Genomic DNA, 17,894 nt, shown 5'->3' with positions numbered 1-17,894 from the left:
CTTCATCATGACAAGGTGCCCCCTCATGCATCACATCTCATGCAGAGTTTTTTGGTGGAACATCAAATCACCCAGGTGACTCAGCCCTTTACAACCCAGATTTGGAACCCTTTGGCTTCTGGATTTTCCCAAACTAAAATTACCTTTGAAAGGGAAGAGTTTTCAGACCCTCCATAAGATTCAGGAAAATATGATGGGGCAGCTAAAGTCAATTGGGAGAATTGTGTGAGGTCCCAAGGTGCCTGTTTTGAAGGGGAATGAGGCGTCATTATCCCATGTACAGTGTTTCTTGAATCTTGTATCTTCTTCAACAAATGTCTCTATTTTTCATATTACATGGCTGGGTACCTTCTGGACAGATCTCATATATTCTGTAGCAAATAATCTCTCTCTAACGTTCAATATTACTTTCAATGTCATTTCAGTTACTATTCAAAATTCAAGTAAAATTAATTTTAACATTTTATTTAGTTTAGCATGTATAGTATTGTTCTATTTCTTCACCTGAGTGCTAGGGTCTAGTTATACAAGTGTGTTCAATTTGTGAAAATTTGTTAAGCTGACACTTATTTTTGAATATTCTTCTTCATATATGTTATACTTGAATAAGTATAAAAATTCCATTTATATAAAATTATCGGAGAGACAGAAAGATAGAAAGATTGAGGGAGGAGGGAGAGAGAGTTAACAGTCTGATCTACTGATCTGGTTTGTAATTAAATACTCCCAGTATTGTTTTGATAAAAAATATCTGTGAACCCAAATATGAAGTGAGAGTAGAAAAACAGTAAGCTTTTTGACCTTTGCGCCCTTCAGGCAGAAACTACTGTTCTTGCTCTCTGCTCATGTCAACTGCATTTTACAAAGTTTAATGTTGGGAGTTTCCAAACCTTGGTTTTGGAAGATGATATTTTCAGAGATAATTCCATTAAAACAGTATTTTTCTATAAATTCCCTAAATACTGTTTCAAAAAGTTATTTGAACTTCACATTTATAAATGGGTACCTACCTCTGTTATTCTATTCTTTGTTATTCATTTTTGCAGATAATTGGAAATATCTGGAAGCCTGATATCTACTATTCTTTCTGTGAATTCCACACTTATTGAACCCTAAAAACAGAAGAATTCATCTTACTGGATTTCTAAGTCTCCTATGCAGTTATCTACACCCTTAATGTGACCAGAGGGATAGAGGTATATTATTTATCTATAGTGCATATACTGTTTAGCACCCCATTGTGCAAAGATTAGCCTTACTACTTTGGCCTGCAAAAACTTAATTTTATATCAGCATTGGTTTCAGTCCAAAATCCAAGCAGGGCACATGGTCAATTTCCCTTTTTCCTAAATGGTTTCACAATTACTACAAATTCAGAAATAAATTCATGTGTGTATCATTATAAGCACCTTGAACTTTGTTATAATTTTGTTCCTGGAAAAATATTAAACAAGGAAATATGTTTTCCAACTTTAAGACAGAGTGTCTTGTGTAATTTCATCTTGTGCAAAGTGGACGATTACCTTGGCCAGAAGTATAAGGTATTTATTTGTGACATAGAGTTCGGTAAGAAGTATTTGTCATAAATATTTATTTTCAGCTACTCAGTGTAGATAGAAATTACTTCCTTGTTTCCTATTGACAAGACTCAACTATCATTCCAATCCTGATTTAAACCATTAACAAATATAAGTGGGAATGCTGAGGTGATTTGCATAGCAATTAGATTTTGGGTTTTAAAAAGAACAACCTTGATTTACTTAACAAAAATTTGTAAGAGAAAAAATGAACAACATGGCTAAGTATTAAAACATATCTCTTTCTTTTAGTCTCCCTCACTAGAACATTATCTAAATCATTGGGTTTTGTATTTAGAACCCAGAATATTTCAAACTGAAGATTCTTGGGGGGTCTGTGAAATATTACATTAAAAAATTCTAAGTGTGGGCTTAGTGTTAGTTCATTCAATCCTATTATTTTGTTTAGTTTCAGACAGCACATTCAGATTTGTTAGATCCAGTCTGTTGCAAATCGGATGCCATTAAGACTGGCCAGTTCAGCTTCTTTAGTAAATGTTTTTCTTTACCTACTGTAGGGACCATGCCTTTCTTACTTTCAACCAATTGGTTCAAGTACTTCACATTTCTTTATAACATTTGTAATTCCTCCATGGTCAAAAAATAGAGTGCTTGGGTTATTACTACCTTATGTCATGTTTGTTCAAAAGTCTATTTTTTATTTATTCAAGCATAAGGTGTTAATGTGCTTTTCTTGTAGAAGACAATACTCTACCTATTTTTTAGATAGAAAAATCTCTTTCTCCTCCCCTCTCCTCACCCCCATAAAAAATGCCAAAAATTAAAATGGGAAAAATTCTTAATGGTAGTATGATACACTCTCAAGTCTCTACCCATTTTAGAAATGTGGAATAAAAAGAGGCCACACACTAAACCTGACAAGCTCAAAAGTAAACACATGTAGAATAGTCTGAAATTAAAACTTTCTAGCTAAAAGTGAGTCATGATGGGTATTAATGTTCTAGGCCAGTATCTTTCTTGACAAAGGTCAACCTTTACTTTAACCTTTACTCAGACTGTCTATTGTCTTTTTGTGTCTAGGATAACTTACCTTTGGAATGTTAGGGTAATTCACTTTTTTCCAGACCTCTCACTGCACCAGAGCAGAGACACAGAACCCCTCATTGTTGTTGCTATCATGATAATTGTTAACTACTAATTATCTTATACCCATACATGTAAAGGAAGTATGTGTCTATTCCTTTTACTTTTTATCCAATCCCAGAGATTTCTCTACTTTGCTTTCTTCAGCCTCTCTCATCCATCGCCAGTGGATTTCTTGTAGTATTTTATGCCTCCTTCTTTGATTGTAATATATAAAATAAGGCACAAAACTGACATTCTCTGGAGCATTTCTTAATCTGTTGAGGTTTTTGCTTCCAGGTGGCTGTCATCAGTTTGTCTAAAAAAAAAACTCATAAAAATTCTCCACAGGTTTAGGCATTTCTTACATTGACAGAACCCTTCTATAATCCACTCAAAAAATAAGATGCACAAGGAGGCCAAGTTCAACTATAACATACTGTATCAGATGTTATAAGTTAACAAAACCAAAATTTAAACCCACTACACATTGCAAAGTAAATGATTAATTCTAAAAGTATGACTATTACTTAAAAGGCCATAGAAACATCCCAGTAAATTTGTCATAATACCAAAATTTGGTAGAAATAAATTTTCTCTAACATTCTATTTTCTTTAGAGAGTGGGGTGGCGGACTACATAATGTAATGAAAAGAGCAAAACTCTTGAGTCAGACCTGTCCCACTTCTTCCACCCCCATCCCCCACAGGATGTACATCACCTCTCTGCAACTTCTTAACTTGTGAGCTCAGAAGACCCATACCTGTGTCTTTCTCACCTTGAAAATAAGATGTGTACCTTCTAGAATATCAAGCATAAGGTAGGCAGTAAATATGTCACCTGGCTGTGATATGTTTCACTGTATGTTCTCTTAGTCTATATCGTGATGCTGTTTATGAGAGTTGTGAATGACAATAAATACCTATATGTTTTTGTAGCTTATCTATCTTTTGTAATGTGAAACATTGTTTAGGGCCTTGAACCTATTCCACTTGCAAGATTTTGGAATACATGATGTAACCAACCTTCCTCCCTTCCTTCCTTCCTTCCTTCCTTCCTTCCTTCCTTCCTTCCTTCCTTCCTTCCTTCCTTCCTTCCTTCTTTCCTTCCTTCCCTCTCTCTCTCTTTCTTTCTTTCCTTTCATCTCTTTCTTCTCTCTTTCTTCCTTCCTGTTTTCCTGTCAAGTCTCTCACTATGCTTTCTGTTAGCACACATTCATACTCATATATAATGTAAACACAATACTCATGGTTTAAATCTCTCAAAGTATATAACTGAGAAAGGTGGTATTTGAATAATGAGCAATTTACAAAGAAATCATAAACTAAAGGAGGAGTGAAAGTTAGCCATGCAAATATCTAGGGGAAAATCAGGCCATGCAAGGGAACAACCAATGCAAAGGCCCTGAGGCAGAAACATGCGTAGAGTGTTCAAAGAATGACAAATAGACCAGTGTGGCAAGAGAAGATAGAGTGATGGAGAAAGTGTTAGATAATAAGATGAGAGAAGCAATGAAGTCAGATCACATAGGGATTTGTAAACTATTTTAAAGCCTTTAGCTTTTACTGGATGAAGAGGTGTTATTGGTGTGTTTGGAGCAAAAGGATGACATGATTTGATTTACATATAAAAGGAGACGTGCATTATACTCTGGGCTAAGAATAGTCTCTAGAGGAACAAGGGTGGAAGCTAGATGAGTAGTTAGAAGGCTACTGAAATAATCCAGGGTAGAGATGAAAGTGGCTTAGATAAAAGTGACAGTGGTGAGAAGTGATTGTGTTCTAAGTATATTTTAAAGGTTGAGCCAGTAAAATTTGGTGAGGGATTGCATTTAGGTGTGAGAAAAAGAAGATAGTCAAGGAAGACAAGTTTTTTTTAATCCAAGCAACTAAGAAGAAGGAGGTAACACAGAAGTTGGAAAGACTAGTGGTATAGCATATTTGAGTGACAAGATTAAGAATTCAATTTTAAACATGTTAATTTAGAGATATCTATTAGACATTAAATAGGAAACCCTGCATAAAGTGGCCAGATATGAATTTGAATGATAGCACTTTTAAAGCAGTGCCCCAAATTCTAGTTTTCATGAATGTCATGGGTCAAAAATGGTTTGATCATAAAAATCTACCATCAGCAATAAATATTCCTGGCCTCTCACCAGCCACAGCATCTCTCTCTCCCCCTTCATATCCTACCTTTCCCAGAGTTACCTACCCATCTCTGTCACCTCCTATTCATTCCTCAGCCCACAGCACTGTGGCTTTCAGCACCATCATTCCACAAAAATTGCTTTTACTGATGCTACTAGTCGCTTTCCACGGTGCAAATCTATTTCTTAGTTCACATTAATACTTAAGGTTATCAACATTTGATGGTATTGACCACATGCTCATTGAAATATACTCTTTTCTCAGCTTCCATGTCTTTCTCCTTTCTCTCTTTGTTAGGCTCCATTGATAATTTATCTTTCTCTACCCAATCTTTATAAATGTTTAAGTTCCTAAGGACTTTTTCTTAGACCCTGTTCTTTTCTCAAGTTATGCTTTTGCCCTGGACAGTATCTTCCATTCATGGTGTCAAATATCATCCACATGTGGTTGACTGAAAAATATGTGTCTCTAGCCAAGATCCCTTTTCTTAGCCTCTCATTCATATATTCACTGTATTTCTCCACCTTGATGCCTCCCACGCATCTCAAACTCAACCTGTCCAAAACCATACTTTCATGTCTGCCAAACTTGTTTCCCTTAAGGATCACCTTTCTCAGAAATGGCACCAGTATCCAGCCAGTTAGTTATAGTACTTATGCTAGAAACTTGAAAGTCATCCTTGACATCTCTTTCCTTCATCCTTCACATCCAGCTAATTGCAAAGTCCTAAACATATCTCAAATCTGTCACTTTCAACTTCGTTGTTTTTGTCTGGTATTCTCTTCTTGCTTTGTGTATGTCTGGCTAATCCTTGTATTTCAGATCTCAACTTAGAGGAATTCTTCTCTAATGCCTCCATCTAAGACAAATTAGTTACTCCACATGTCAGCCCTGTGGAGCTGCTATGCTGAGTACTCAGACACCAGCAGCACCTGGGTAGGACCCCTCTTCAAAGGTCTGAGCATCAACCTCATGAGGCCTCGTCTCTGATCTCTTAGATTTTAATATGGCCAACCTCTTTCTTCTTGTCCCCCCAATGCTATGAGTGGTAGCTGCTTCTTGTAGCTATTATCTTTGCATTGCTTGAGTTTTGCCTTTTCATTTTTTCAGCTCCCCACTACCTGTGTAATTAATTCTCCATGTTGAAACCTCTCAATTAAAATATCTAGGGCAGTTGCTGTTTTCTTGGATGGGGCCTTACTAAAAGAGGAAAAAAAAGCAACTTTGGTTATTAGCCCATTTGTGTTTTTAAAAATCTCTTGTCATTTTTAATACTTTTTATCTTCCTGGAAAATTATCTATTTCTTCCACGGGGTTGTGCCAAGTACCGTCTTCTAGTTCTTTCAAGTTCCTCTGTTTCTTGATGATAAAATCTTAATCTTGTCTGTAGATGTTTAAATATTTTTCTTATATTTGCCCTTATTTTATGCTTAGGCCATCTAGTTTTTTTTTTTTTTTTTTTTTTTTTTTTTTTTTTTTTTGTCTAGCTTCTGAAGAAACAGCTGCTTTGGAATTTATTTATGAATTCTGTCATTTTTCTAGTTTACTATACTTTAAAATTTATCTTATGAATTCCTTTTTTTTTACTTTTGTTGGTTGTTTTTAAAATTTATTAAGTTGATTTTTTTAATTCATTGTTTTTATTTTTCTTATTTAGTAGTAAGTGTTTAAGGGTATGGGTTTTTCCCTGATTGCTGGTTCAGTTCCTTTAATTATTTTCCCTTAGATAGGCCCTACTTTGACTTGATATCTTCTTTAGCCCAAGAGCTAGCTGTTCAAGAGTTTTAGAAGTTTTATATGTAATTAAGTTACTTTAGTTTCTATTCTTTTTATTGACTTAGGTTTCATTACTTAGAATAAACAAATAGCATCTGCATTTCTACTTTTAGGAGTTTATTTTCTTTGTTTATACTTTATTCCTTCAATTCTAATACACACTTTCATTTTATTGACTTTTTATTGATTCTAAGATATATTTTAATGTTTCTGAAGTGGGGCATCATATCAGCAATTATTGATATCTTACCGTTGCAATTGGTAGCATTTTTACCTTCTTAGTGGAACATAAAATAACATTAGATCTTATAATTTGAGGTCATCTTAAATCTGATGAATGCATTTTGTTGAAATCATCCTAAAATTATAATATACCTCACAATCTCTATTGAAAGAAATTTTGATTACTGTTAGGTTTTTCCCTACAGCTTCTATTGAATCATTGGTGCTTCTTACTATTGATGAAATCTTGGAGTTAAAGACAGTCTTTCTTATAGCTTTATGAATACTTGAAAAGAGGAAATATTCCATTTTCAGAGTATAAAGTTGTACATATATATTTAATCAATTATCTTAATTATGTCATTGAAATAATCTATAAAACCTTATTTAGATGTTGATGATGGGGTATGTGGAGAGTTGTTATTATACTTTATTTATGTTACTTCAGAGTAAATCAAAGTATCCAATTCTGAGCATGTTATTGATTTCTTATTATCATTCCTTTAGGTTTTCCATTTACTGATCTTGAATTATATAGAATTTGATTAGTAAATATGTGTTAGTTCTTTATTTGAATCATATCTTTTATTTTTAAAAATGGATTCACTTTACCATTTTAACTTCTTTAATTCAACCTTACAGGATATCAGTTTTAGTGACTTATTTTCATTTTGTTTTCGTTTGCCTTATGTTTTTGTCCATTGCTTTAATTTAAATTTCTGTATATTAAACTGTGTTGTGGTAATTGGATTTTATCAGCTTCCTTATTCCTTGTTTTTTTTTTTTCAAATTTTGATGTATCTCTTAGTTGGCTGGATTTTGTCATCAGATAATTATTTTAAGAAGAGCTGTAGATGCAACATTCTCTGAGTTTTTGTGTCTTTAAATATTTATATATTTTTAAATATCTGGACAACAGCTAGACTGGTTATATAACATTATTGGATTATTTCTCCCCACCCTTGGAACTCTAAATTCATGACTCTACAATCTTCTAAGGCTGACTGCACTATGGAGAAATCTAAATAACTTTTTTCCTTGTAATTAGTGTATATTCAGTCCACAGATTTTTGTCTTCATTAATTTCCAGCAAATTCCCTTTAATGTATCATTGAATATTTTTTCTCCTTTAGGTTTTCTATCCTTCCCTTCCAGAGTTTATTAGTATCATTTGTCTCTCTTTCATAGTTGTCACTTTTTCCCTACTTATTTCATTTATTTGTCCTTCTCCAATTCATATTGAATAATTTTGTAAGCCTGTCTCCATATATTCACTTTTTATACCAGTAACATTTAGTCTACTTTTGTCTTTAAAATGTGTTTTTAAAATAATGTGGAATACTTTATTTAAATTTAAAAATTCATAGTGAGTACACCAATAGTTGATAAAATTGGGTTGGGGTACATGGGTTGTTCATTATGCTCTATATTTTTTCTGTATCTTTGGTTTCCTTTTTAAAATGGACTTTATTTTTTAGTCCATTTAGCAGTTTTAAGTTCACAGCAAAATTTAGAGGAAAGTACAGAGTGTTCCCATGTATCCTGTGCCTCCACATACCCACAGCCTCCTCCACTACCAACATCTTCCACCAAAGTAGTAAGTTTGTCACAAACAATGAAGCTACAGATCATCATCATGATTGACACATCATCATCACCCAAAGTCCATAGTTTACATTACAAATACGGTTTTTATTTCTGTAAGTGTTTTGTTATTATCCATATTTCCTGAGATCTACCAGTGTATTTTATATCTCTTTCTCAGCATCTTATCATCTCTTACTATCTTTTCTTTGAGCCCCTTTCTTTTCCTCTCTAAAACAATCTTTCCATGTAACTTACTATGTAACTTACTTGTAATAGTACATTTATTCTTAATTGAAGTCAGCTACATTTTTCAGTTGTGCATTTTTTTTACTTCTCTATATCTCTCCTATCTTCATCTTAAACCCATCAACAAATCACCCTGAGTCAAACTTCAAAATATCACCAGGAAATTATCGCATTGCAGCTAGGAGAGATCAGGTCTGGCCAATGATATGAAAAAGGAAGTTTCTTAGTGGCTTTCAAGAAAAGCTTTTAAAAATAGGACAAATAGCATGGCGTGTGTTTTTGCCTTTTTCTATTTGTTCTTCTTTCTTACCACCAGAAAAAAGAAAAAAGAAAACCAGCTTGGTGCCTCAGATACAGCATTTATTTACCACCATAAGAAAGATATCCACACATATTGGTAATAAAGCACGAATCTATAAGAAAGTAGGTGTAACTGACATCTATGAGAAGCTCTACCTGCCACAAGCTGTCTATGTCCATATTTCCTGTCCATAAGACCATTTTTGGTACATATAGCAGAACATAATCTTGACTGATAAACATCACATATACAGTATGTATCAGCTTCCTGTGGCTGCCATAACAAAACACCACAAGGAGGGTGGTTTAAAACAACAGAAATTTATTCTTTCAGTGTTCTGGAGGTCAAAATGCCAAAATTAAGGTGCCAGACAGGTTGTTTCCTTCTAGAGGCTCTGAGGAAGAATCTGTTCCATGTATTTCTCCTGGTGTCTACTGGTTGCTGGCAATCCTTGGCATTCCTTGGCTTGTTTATGCATTACTTTAATCTCTGCTCCTTTTTTCACATGGCTTTCCCCTCTGTCTCTTTCAATGTGTTGTACTTTTGAGTCTCTTATAAAAACACAAGTCATTGGATTTAAGGCCCACCTTCAACCAGGATAACCTTATCTAGAGATCCTTACCTTAATTACATCTGCAAAGAACCTTATTCTAAATAAAGCCATATCTTGAGATTGACAGTAGACACATCACTGGAAAAGAGAACTATCATATATACATATACAAGGTCTCTCAGGAAAAAGTTCAGCCATTGTTACTATAACAAGACCAGTTTGTGCCACATTGATGTAAGCTGGAAGCCAAGAAGAGTGGACCAGAATGCACATGCATGAACAATGACAAGTTCACTGTACTAGTCAGTGGGGACAGTAGACACCACTGAGTAAGCATGTGTACTGTGCGGCCATTACTTTCAAAATGACTGAGCAGAGCAACAATTCTGCATAAAATTTTGCATGAAACTTGAACATTCCTCCATGGAAGCTATTCATATGGTTCAGAAGGCTGCAGCTATGGGCAACTGGTGATTGGCAGCTTCATTATGGTAAGGCACCCACTTATGCATCACGTCTTGTGCAGAGTGTTTTGGTGGAACATCAAATCACCCAGGTGACTCAGTGCCCCACAGCCCAGATTTGGTGTCCTGTGACTTCTGGCTTTTTCTAAAATTAAAATTACTTTTGAAAGGGAAGAGTTTTCAGACCCTCCATGACATTCAGGAAAATATAATGGAGCAGCTCACAGTAACTGGGAGAATTCTGTGAGATCCCAAGGTGCCTACTTTGAAGGGGACTGAGGCATTATTGTCCTATGTACAATGTTTCTTGTATCTGTATCTTTGTCAATAAATGTCTCTATTCTTCATAGTCATGGCTGGCTACTTTGTGGACATACCTCATATACATCCATACATATATATGATAGTATACATGTATTTTATGTCAGAGCAGTTCTTTTTAATGTATTTATGTATTTATATTTTACTTTTTGTTTGATTGTTCTCTCTTTCTCTTTCCAAATCAACATATATCATACTACTCCTATAATCCATGTTAAGCTATTGTGCATTCTTTTATTTTTATCCACAGATAGCTGATGCTATGCAGACAGAATGTACATACACACATAACACACACACACACACACACACACACACACACACACATAAAGACTACTGGTTAGCTATTCTGCAAAGTTAACTATCCCCGAAAGTCAGGGATTTAGTATGGTAAATACTTATTACTATACTGTATGATCATGAGATTGGGATTTGGCTACTCTTGGCTGGGCTAGTTTATGCATCTCAACATCAGCTGGGGTCTGTGCTCTAGGCAGAGTTTGTATAGAGTAGCTTTTAATTTTGCTACAATGGCGCTGCTTCATGTATCTCTCATCTTTCTCCTAGGATCAGTGGACTAGTCCAAGAACATCTTTCCCATGGAGATAGTGAAAGTACAAGCAGTGAAGTCAAATCACACAAGCACCTTTTCAAACTTCTGCTGTGTCACATCAGCTAACATTGCATTTGCTAAAATTATAATCAATGGGTAGGGAAATTTATTCCACCTTTTGATGGAAGAAACTGTAAAGTTATATGGCAAGGATACAGGAAGGAGCAGAAAATTGGGGCCATCAATGCAGTCTATCTCATGAACAGATATGCTAAACAAACATATATGACTTCATTTGGTAAGTGTTTGCTTTAGAAGAAAAGGACCATATCGTAATTTGTTTGCATCTTGCTGTTCTTAGGGACACCTCAGAGAAGTACCTGTATGTCATCTTATTTTTCTCTGATTCAGTTTTTAAATGGCTGCATATTTTTCCATCTTAAAAATCTGCTATAATTATTTAACTATTTTTCTCTTGATGGGTATTAAGTTTGTTTTATTTTTTGGTTACTCATTTTGAACAGTGTAGAAAAAATCTTTTCAAGATTTTTTTGGTCAGAGATATGTATATTGTTAACTTTAATAGAAATTTCCAAGTTACTTTTCAAATAAGGCTGTGATTCTTCACTTGTACCAGCAATTTATGACATTTTCTCCTACATTGTTGCCAAGAAATGGTAGCATTATTCTTTATTAATCTTTACCACTTTGTTATATGTAAAGTGACCATTGTTTATTCCCTTTTCATTTCTCTACCTACTCATAAATTTGAGCATCTTTTCATATAATTTTGCCATTTGAATTGCACTTCTAATACTAGTCTGTTTATATTCTTTTGTCAGTTTTCTACTGAGTTTTTAAGTCTTTCTTGTCAATTTGTAAGAGCTCTTTTGTACACATTATATATGTCTTTTTCTATGGGTTAAAATATATTTCCAAATATTTCTATATTGACTTTGTTTATGGTACCCTTGTCAGGCAAAAATTTGTTTGAGGCCATTTTTACTGGTTAAATATTTATTTAATTAAATGGTTCTAGAAATACCGCTATTCCAGCTAAGCAGGTATGATCTTCAGGATGTTGCATGGGGGAGGGATTCATCTCTTAACACTGCCTGGAGCTTCCTTCAAATCCTCAATGCATGCAAAAGAGAAATGAAATAGGGCATTTCAATTATACCTCTACAAAATTGAAAAAGGAAAGATAAATGAGAAGTTACAGGTAAAAGGCATGTGATTTAGGCCCCAACAACTGTTATTTAAGAGAAGAAATCCGCTTGGGTTAACTAGAGCTGGAGAAGGAGCTCAGCTACAGCATTGTATTAGTTCCTAGGGCTGCTATAACAAAGTACCACAAACTTGATAGTTTCAGGCAACAGAAATTTTTTGTCTCACAGTTCTGAGTGCTTGAAATCAAGTTGTTTGATTTCAAACAACTTGTTAGCAAGGCTGTTTGTTGTTGTTGTTGTTTTCTAGAGACTCTGAAGTAGAATCTTTCCCATGTTTCTTTCCTAACTTCTGGTGGTTGCCAGCAATCCTTGGTGGTTTCCTTGTCTTATAGATACATGACCCCAATCTCTTTCTCCATCATCATAAGGCCTTCTTCCCGTGTGTCTCACATGATTTTCTTATAAGGACACAAATCATTGAATTTAGGGCACACTTTAATCAGTTATGACTGCATATAAATTTAACTAATTACACCTGTAGAGATCACATTTCTTTTGTTTTGATTTTTTTAATTAATGTTCAAATACAGTTGTTTCTATTTTCTCACCACCACTTTCCCCCACCCCACCCACTCCCACTTCCCACCCTCAAACTTACCCCTCTTTGGCTATGTCTGTGGGACCTTTATACATGTTCTTTGACAATCCTTTCCCTTCCTTCCACCATTATTTTCCTCCCCACTCCCCTCTTGTTATTGTCAGATTGTTATTAATTTCAGTGTCTCTGGTTCTATTTGCTTGCTTGTTTGTTTTATTGATTAGGTTCCATTTATAGATGAGATCATATGGTATTTGTCTTCCCCCACCTGGCTTATTTCACTTAGCATAATGCTTTCCAGATCCATCCACGCTGTCCCAAAGGGTAAGAGCTCCTTCTTTCTTTCTGCTGCACAGAATTCCATTGTGTAAATGTACCACACATTTTTTTATCTACTCATTTACTGGTGGGCATCTAGGCTGCTTCCAGCACTTGGCTATTGAAAATTGTGCTGCTATGAACATTGGGGTGCTTAGGTTCTTTTGAATTAGTGTTTCAGGGTTCTTAGGGTATAATCCCAGCAGTAGAATTGCTGGGTCAAAAGGCCATTCCATTTTTAGTTTTTTAAGGAAATTCCACAGTGTTTTCCACAGTGGCTGCACCAGTCTGCATTCCCACCAACAGTGCACTAGGGTTCCCTTTTCTCCACATCCTCTCCAACACTTGTTGTTTGTTGCTTTGTTTATGATGGCCAGTCTGACTGCTGTGAAGTGGTATCTCATTGTGGGTTTAATTTGCATTTTTCTGATGGCTAGTGATGCTGAGCATCCTTTCATATGTCTCTGGGCCCTCTGTATGTCCTCCTTGGAAAAGTGCTTGTTCAAGGAACCTAATCAACAAAACAAACAAACAAGCAAAATATATCCAAAGACACTGAAACTGAGAACAGGCTGACAGTGACCAGAAGGGAGAGGGGAGGGAATTTCAGGGGAAAAGGGGAAGGGTTTGCAGGAACAAATATAAAGGACACATGAACAATAACAAGGGAGTGGAAACAGGAGGGAGGTGGGGAGGGCTAGGGAGTGGGCTGGGATGGGGGTAAAATGCAGAAAACTGTACTTGAACAATTTTTCTTAAAAAAAGAAAAATGCCTTTTCAAGTCCTTTGCCTATTTTTTTAATTGGATTGTTTATAAATATCATATTTCTAAATAAAGGTACATTTTGAGGTTCTTGGTAGACATGAACTTCTCAGGGACACTATTTGACCCAGTACAGCCCACCCTCAGCCTTCCCTTCCCCTCCCCCCAAATCATATCTATCCCATATGCAAAATATATCCCCAAAGTCTTATCTCATTCCAGCATTAACTCTGTATCCAAAACCTCATCTACATTGTCGTCAACTCAGAAAGTTCCAAATTTCATCATGTAAATTTTCTCAATCAGTTATGGGTAATATTTTGGGTATCATCCATCCTGGGACTAACTTCTTGTACATTTGTGGACCTCTGAAACTAGAAAATAAGTTATCTCCTTCCAAAATATAGTGAGAAGATGTACATAGGATAGATGTTCTTGTTCCAAAAGGAAGAAAATATTCATAGAATCTAGCAACCCTCTGTGAAGAAATTGATTCTGCAGACCCCACCACTGAGGTTCCTGTCCCAGATAGAATTGTGCAATCAAGCCCCCATCATCAACAACTGTCCTTGCAAACTAGATGCATTTTTAAAATGTATAGCCAAATATACATTTGGCTAGCTTTTTTCCTTTATAGCTTTTGTGTTTTTAACTTTGGTTAAAAACAGTATAGTATATGTAGCCACCTAATCTTCTCTAAAGATTCTCATTGCTTAATTTTATATTTAAATATTCTGAAATTAATTTTTATATCATGAAAGATGGAGTCCCTTTTAATTGCACTCCAAATGGATATCTAATTATAATATACCACTTATTTTTAACAAATCCAACTTTTCCAAAAAAGTTATTTGAACTATGATTTTTGTCATTTATTAGTTTCTTGACAATCTTCCCTATTATTTTACACTATTCTGTCCTTTTTATTTCAATATCATATTGATTTGATAAAAGTGGCTTTCTAGTATATTCTGATATTAAGTAAAATAAGTCTTCCCTCACTGACTTGATTTTCTGAATGTCTCCCTTTTAATCCCTCCAAAAGTCCATATGAGATAATAAAATGCATAGAGCTGCACTAAACATTTGGCAACCCCTATGCAAAATTAAATTCATTAACTTTAAATCAATTAAATAAAATTTAATGTTCACTTTCTCAGTTGCGCTAGTTACATTTCAAGTGCTTCACAGCCATATGTGCCTGGAGGTTAGCTTACCACCCAGCTCAGAAATAGAACATTTCCATCATTGTAGAAAGTTCTGTTTAATAGAGCTGGTCTAGATTATCTGATAATTTTTTTTTTGTTTGTGAGGATAATTTTCTGATGTAAATTTTTCCTCTAACTTGTATTATATGTTTATTTTCTTTTTTTTCCATTTTTGTAGGTGAAGTAGTGACGAGAGTACCAATAGCTATATATAGGCCATACAGGATTCTTCTTTCATTTTGATTATCTTTAAATAGTGGCAATTCTGAAAAATGTCACTATTTAATAATAATGTGGGGATAATTTCTGCTTCCACCTATGGCAGTAGATAACAACTACTAAACTGTAAACAGCTGTTTTCAGGCTTTGGATAACAGGAAATACAGAAGTGTGACCTTTGAGAGGACAGAAATTCAGGAGGTGAGTCTTGAATTCACATCATCTTTCTGGCTTAGAGTACTTCAGGATCATGTTGCAGACCAAGCAGAATATGCCAGTCTCACTAGACTGAGGAGATCAGAGTTTAGGGCAGCTGAAGCACATGGAACAGAATCTAGAATAGCCAATATAGCTTTGGGATTAAAAAAAAATTAAGGACTCACATTATCCAATTTCAAGGTTTAGTATAAAGCTACCAAAATCAAGGAAGAAATCAAGGCATAGAGAAATACAAATAATAAAAATATAATATATAAATGAATAGATAAGTATAGATATACAGTCAGTTGACTTATGATAACGAGGTCAAGATAATTCAATGGGAGAAAGTCATTTCAAAAAGTGCTTCCAGAACAAGTAGCCATCTATATGTTTAAAATAAATTACCTCGCACCATACAAAAAATTACTTATAGGTGAATCATAGATCTAAGCAAACAAGCTAAAACTATAAACTTCTAAAATAAAATATAGGAGACTATCTTTATGAGTTCAGAGAGGCAAAGATTTCCTAATCAGGACACAAAAGAAATTGATCATTAAAACTGTAAATTGGGGTTCATCAAAAGTAAATACTTAATGCTCATCCAGTCCATTAATAAAATGAAAAGGAAAGAAAGAAAGAAAGAAAGAAAGAAAGAAAGAAAGAAAGAAAGGAAGGAAGGAAGGAAGGAAGGAAGGAAGGAAGGAAGGAAGGAAGGAAGGAAGGAAGAAAGAAAGGCAATCCATTGTCTGTAAGAAAATATTTACAGTATATATATGTCTCTCAAGGGGCTTGTATCCAGAATTCATAAAGAATGCTTTTGATAATAACAAACAGCCTGATTTTTATTCATACCATTAAAATATTTTTATGCACAATAAACAGGTTTAATATACAAAGTTTCTTTTTTCAAGAAACACATATTTCTTTACACTTAAATAATTATTTTATTGCATTTTTTCATCATCAATTATCCCTTCATACCTTCTTCCACCTCCACCCACAATCCCCAATTTCCACCCTGTTGTCCATGTCAATGAGCTTTTTCTCTTTTTTGCTCAATCCCCCCACCCCAGCCCCCCAGCTGTTGGCCTGATCTCTATCTATGAATCTGTCTCTATTTTGCTTCTTAGTTCAGTGTGTTCATTAGACAAGAAGCCTGACTTCCAAATGCATAATATACTTGAAAAGACACTTCACAGAAGAAAATATATGAAGGCCAATAAGCATATAAAAAGGTATTCAACATCATCAGTCATCAGAGAAATGTAAATTAAAACTATAATGTGACAGTACATCACAACCAGTAAAATGGTGAAAATTTAAAAGTCTCATAACACTAAATTGTGGTGAAGATATTAAATAACTGAAAATCAACATTGCTGTGGGGGCATAAAATAATAAAACTACTTTGGAAAACTGTCAGTTTCTTGTAAATTGAAATATATACCTGTACTATGGCCACTAATTTCACTCCAGTTTATTCAAAAGAAATGAAAACTCATGTCCACAAAAAAAAAAGACTTGTACAAGGTGTTTATAGCAACTTTATCCATAGTAACCAAAATTGGAAAGCATCCAAATGTCTGTTACTAGAAGAACACATGAATAAAATATGGTATATTTAGAAGAAGAGATCCCTTATGCCGGTAAATGGAACTACATTGATGAATCTCAAGCATATTATGTTGAGCAAGAGAAGCCAAACACAAAGGAGTACATTTTCTATGATTTTGTTGGCATGAAGTTCAAGAAAAGACAAAGCTAATCTGTGGTGATAGAAATCAAAACAGTATTTGTTTATGTTGTGGGGAGAGAGAACAAGGGGAGTTAGAGATTGACTGCAAAGAGACACAAAAAAATCTTTCCTGACTGATGGAATCATTCTATTTTGTTCTTGATCAGAACGGTGATTAAAAAAGTATACATTTGTCAGAACTCACTGAATTGTAAACTTAAGATTTGGGCCTTTTGTTGTTGTTGTTGTTGTTGTTGTTATAACAACAAAACTGAAAAGAGACACTGTGAAGTAGATAAAAGAAAGTATGTTGTGGTAGCCTGCGGTTTTAAATCAGTTATGGTGGCTTAGAAAACCTTGTAGCCATATCTTTATCTAATCCCTGAGGGTGAACTGTTTTCAAAAGTTCTTGGCATACTCATAAAGGGAAGGTATAGTTCATAGGGAAGATTGGTTGCTTTAACTTTTCATCTCACTGGAACTTTTCTTTTCATGGACTTATATTTTTCGTCTTGTCTGGTTTGGTTTGATTTAGTTTGGTTTAGTTTGATTGGTTGATTTTTCTTTGCTGTCTGAGTCTGGCCACCAGCAGCCTTATGGCAAGCTGTTGTCACTTCTGCCTCATCTAGATGGTGAAGGAAAGATACCCTGCCTCTTTTGAGCTTGGGTAAACAAAAATGGCATATCCCATGTGTCTTGTTTTCACCACAGCTTTGTAGTTCTTCGAGGTAAAAATGTGTGCACAGTGATGATCCCTATTCTACTATGGCCCGCTCACTCCTGCCCATCCTCAACAGTACATCTAACAGCTTGCCTGTAGATGCCTTGAAACCCTCTCACATGTGTG

The 17,894-nt window shown here is 34.8% G+C and overlaps 1 long non-coding RNA gene across 1 annotated transcript; it reads left to right on the top strand.

Annotated features, from left to right (window-relative positions):
* The first annotated feature begins 7,188 nt into the window (after positions 1 to 7,188).
* Positions 7,189 to 11,973, top strand: LOC118498516. Its single transcript, XR_004900997.1, has 2 exons — positions 7,189 to 8,405; positions 10,848 to 11,973. It is a non-coding gene; the product is annotated as an uncharacterized LOC118498516 (long non-coding RNA).
* Positions 11,974 to 17,894: the final 5,921 nt, after the last annotated feature.

This window comes from Phyllostomus discolor, chromosome X, assembly GCF_004126475.2.
Source record: "Phyllostomus discolor isolate MPI-MPIP mPhyDis1 chromosome X, mPhyDis1.pri.v3, whole genome shotgun sequence".
NCBI lineage: Eukaryota > Metazoa > Chordata > Mammalia > Chiroptera > Phyllostomidae > Phyllostomus > Phyllostomus discolor.
The sequence above is the reverse complement of the archived record's forward strand: the minus strand, read 5'-3'. Positions and strand labels throughout refer to the sequence as shown.